Raw genomic sequence first — 4,491 nt, 5'->3', positions numbered from 1 at the left:
AACCTTCACCTCATAACGGTTTACAAGTTCCTAAAACTTGTTGGCGACTCTTTTGCTCTATCTTCCTTCCCTTTGGACGCTACCGTACTTTATTGTATGATCACAGTGGGGTTCAAGTTTGGGGTAATGCTTGAAATATTCCCTACAATTATGAAAATTATTTTTTACGTTTTTACCCATTATTGCTCTTTTCATCGGCAGACATTTCTACTCCACTAATCTTTTTCCCAAATTTCTTTCTTCCATATCCATTTCCTATGTTTAATTACATAGAAGGACAAGAAATTACTCACTAAATTTAGAGTTCATAAAATAAGTTAACAATTAAGAGATTAAAAGTTCAAGAATTGCAACAAAGAAAACTATGGAAAACGGAAAATTTTAAAGATATGATCAGGGAGGGAAGAGAGAAAGAGAGAGAAATTATGGATATATTTTATATTATTGAATCTTCTGCTAAACCTGGGAGAAAAAATGGAAAAGAGTAATTAATATGGCGGAAAGAGAAAGAGAGGTATAGGGGAAAGAGAAAAGGAATTGGGGAAAACACTACAAGAAAAAGGCAAATTAGTGGCGGCCAAAGTAGTCGCAAATTTGTCGCAAAAATGGATTTGCAACAGATTTGCGACTACTTTGGTTAGTCGCTAAACACCTCGTCGCAAATCTGCTTTTTTGCGACTAATTTTTGGATAGTCGCAAATTTAGCAACGGATTCGCAACGACTTTGCAACTACCATGTAGTGACTAACTTCAAAATTTTAGCAACTAAATCACTGTCCGTTGTAAAATATTTGCGACGAATTAGCGACTACGGAGACCAATATTTTGTGACGGATGAGTGACTACTAGACCAAAATTTTGCGACTGCGAGACTAAACTTTTGTGACGACAGAGAATAATTATTTTGCGACGAATTTGCGATTACAAGACTAATTTTTTTGCGACGGATTATTTTGCAACTAAGCACTCATTCTCTAAAACAAATATGCAGTCGCAAAAATCTAGCGACTAAATATCAATATTTGGAGACCATAATTTAGCGACGACCAATATCTGTCACAAAAAAAAAATGTCAAATTTATTCAAATATCCAAACCATATTAATAAATCAAAATTATCATCAGTTTTGTATCAATGTATTAAAAAACTACATTCTCAACCATATGACTAATTTTTTTCAAAATCACCTCTCATATAAAAGAAGCTACTTCCAATAAGAACTAATAACGATATACAAATATGCCTCCAAATATTAAAGATTAGTTGTTCACAAAATTATCACCAAGAAATAAAAAATCACTTAGTTGAATCACGAGAGCGGGTGAGAGTAGACGTAGGAGGCTTAGTAAGACAGTAATGTTGGACAAGGGTTGTAATATCCTTTGATGTTTTGTGCATAGCCATTTTTTTCTTCTTCCGTGTTGCTTTTTCAATCTCATGATTTTCAGCAATTTCCTTGGCATATTTTAAACTTTCTGCCGCCATTTTTTGGCTTTCTTCAAACTCAGGTCTCCAAGTATATGTATGCTGCACATGGTTATCCAAGTTGAAACCATATGCATTAGAATTTACAAAACACAATTGTCAAATTTTGACAACACGGAGACATTACTCGGTAGAGGCTACTAAAAATCAGCAGTCAATTTTTTCTTCCACCCAAATCTCTCAAGTGCCAAATGTTAGAAAGAAGCACGAAAAGAGAGGGGACAGGGGAAGATATGAAGAGGTGGCAGCCTAGGAGGCATGGAAGGAATATAGACTTCCTCTTATAAGTACACATTTAGGGCCTAAAATACCAAAGTATCAACAACTAATGCAGTGAGTTAGAACACTTAATTTTATATACTTGATTTAATGATATTCTGATCACATTCCAAAATCTATGACAATAAGCCAAAAACAAAGCACTAATAACAGGATCAGATCATTTATTTGATAGATATTCATAATAAGATCGCAATGCACAATATCCAATCAGTTTGTTATAAAAAATAAAACCCTATGATGCTGGCCGCTGGCGGTTGAGCATCAGCCATTACAGCCAGGTACATTAAGTTTTTCTGCAGCTGAGCCTAGTACCTAAATTTTTCAAATCATAAAATAGGCACAAAAGGACTTATTTGCCAGCATACAAAGTAATTAAATTAAAAACCCTTAATAAGACTATAGATAAGAATAATCAATAAAACTTGAAACCAGATTCGGAATATAGAGAGTATTATTACACATTTTCAGTAAATTTGAGATTGCTTTAATTTTTAAGAAGATTAGAATTGTATATCATGGATCACAAATCATGGACTCAAATCCACTTGTTCTAGCTGTGTGTGTGTAGTAGAAAAAGAAAGGGTTTTAGCTGTGTGTGTGTGTGTTAGTGTTCTGTTTGTCATCTCCTCTTCTGAAGAACATTTCTTTTATTTTTTTTGTTTTTGTTTTTTCGTACAGGAAAGACCATTTCCTTGAAGCTGCTATGTTAGTGTGAGAACTAATTTATGTGAAGTACAAGCTAACTGGAACAAGCTTTAGCCAACAACTAAAAGGAAGCATCAAGACTTATCTACTTAACACCTGCTCTTGAGTACTGTGTCAACCTTACAAATGAAATCAACAAGCATATTTACAACAATAGGCACCTAGCTAAGAAAGCTCATGGACTCGTTTATCACGTCCCTGAATCTATAATCATCAAACCTACCAAATTAAACTTTGTGAGCCGACACAGCAGTTGAATGAGAGATTGTATCACAAAGTGCTGTAATTCCAACCCTCTTGTAGCCAATTAGTTTATTAAGTAATTCCCTTGCACACAAATAAAAAAAAATATTAAACAAAGAGATCAGACAAGAATGAAAGGTAAACTCAAAGCTGAGATGAGTCTTATGCCACTATTAGCAAGAATTTGCAACCGTCCCTGTAGTGTGGATCACCCAGCTTTACGAGGCATTTATATTATAAACCAATGAATCATTTCTACAGCAAATAATATAGATCAATGAACCATTTTTCGAAAATTTGGTACCACTCCATCACCAAATGTATTACTAACAATAACACACACAAGGACTGCAATAAGTATGGAAATCTACTATTCAGTTAGCGGAATTGATTTTGTAAACCCCAACCAAAACATAGATAACCTCAACTCCGCTCACAATACTTTCACAGCTTAACTGTCATAAATCTAACCATTGCAAATTTGTTTCATTTAACCTTAATTAGGAAATGGGAAAACAAGAATCATAATTACATTACATATACATGACATGTTTGTTGTAGTCCATTTCTCAATATAAAACTTGTGCATCAACGAGGCTTTCAGTTTTGTTTAGTCAATTCTACTATTATATATCCAATTGAGCACTTCATTGTGCATTAGCTAATAATTTGATGCAGATCATGGTGGGGTAAATGTACTTTTTATTTTTACTTAACAAATAATGAATATGGAAATTAAAATAACGGACTTTCACGATTCAAATTAATACTAGGTTGCTATTTTGTAGCTATCTCGCATACACAAACTAAATAATCAATCAATTTTGAATGGTTTCACATTAATTAACTTCAATGATAACCCTAAATTTCGCAATTGGCAGCCAAATTAAAATCAATTCAATCAACGCAATTCAAATGGAAACCAGATTAAAGTCAGATCAATTCCCAACTCAATCATTTCGCAATTCAATCAATTTAATCAATAATTAGATTAAAATCAATTCGCAACTCAATCAATACGCATTTCAAACAATAATTAGATTAAAATCGATCCGCAATTCGCAATGGAAACCAAAATAAAAATAAAAAATTGGACAAAAAAACTCAATGATTACCCTAAAATTTGCAATTGGCAAATTGTATTAAGAGAAAGATGGAATGGACGGTAGGAAGGGAAAGAATGCGTAACTAACCTGGGAGGAGATGTGCTGACAGCGGCGGAAGATGAAAACGACGGCAACAAATTCACTCTGAAGTTCTGAACTTGGTTTTGAAATTCGCCATGGAAGCCTTTGGTTACTTTTTTTAAAGGAAGAAGAGTATGTACTGCGATTATGAATAATAAGGATTAAGGAGTGATAGTTAGTTCTTGTTTTTTTTAGGCAACAATTTATTATACTATATACGTTTTTAATTTCTTTATTAATAAATTTTAAAAATAATGGTAGTGACTATCATGTTAGTTGCAATAGTAGTCACTAGTCACAAATGTTTTTAAAAAATGGTTTCAAAATAATTAACCCTAACAACTATAATTTAGTTGCAAAAAAATTGTAAGAGTGTCGCAGATTAGCCACCAATTAGCAACTACTAAAAAATCAGTTGCAAAATTTGCAAGTACTCTTATTTTTTAGTCGCAAAAAATTTTTTTGCGACAGATTATTTGGTAGTCGCAAAAAACAGTTGCTAATTAGTGACCACATAGCAACTTATGTAAAATTGGTTGCAAAATTTGCGACTACTCATTTTTTTCAGTTGCTAATATAATTTTTGCGA

General features: G+C 33.0%; 1 long non-coding RNA gene across 1 annotated transcript; it reads right to left on the bottom strand.

The window, feature by feature from the left end:
• Nucleotides 1–1,054: 1,054 nt before the first annotated feature.
• On the bottom strand, nt 1,055–4,160 carry LOC110734211. Its single transcript, XR_002513777.1, has 2 exons — nt 2,696–4,160; nt 1,055–1,527 (listed from the first exon to the last, which is right to left on the bottom strand). It is a non-coding gene; the product is annotated as an uncharacterized LOC110734211 (long non-coding RNA).
• Between the last annotated feature and the right edge of the window lie 331 nt (nt 4,161–4,491).

This window comes from Chenopodium quinoa, unplaced genomic scaffold (assembly GCF_001683475.1).
Source record: "Chenopodium quinoa cultivar QQ74 unplaced genomic scaffold, ASM168347v1, whole genome shotgun sequence".
Lineage (NCBI taxonomy): Eukaryota > Viridiplantae > Streptophyta > Magnoliopsida > Caryophyllales > Amaranthaceae > Chenopodium > Chenopodium quinoa.
The sequence above is the reverse complement of the archived record's forward strand: the minus strand, read 5'-3'. Positions and strand labels throughout refer to the sequence as shown.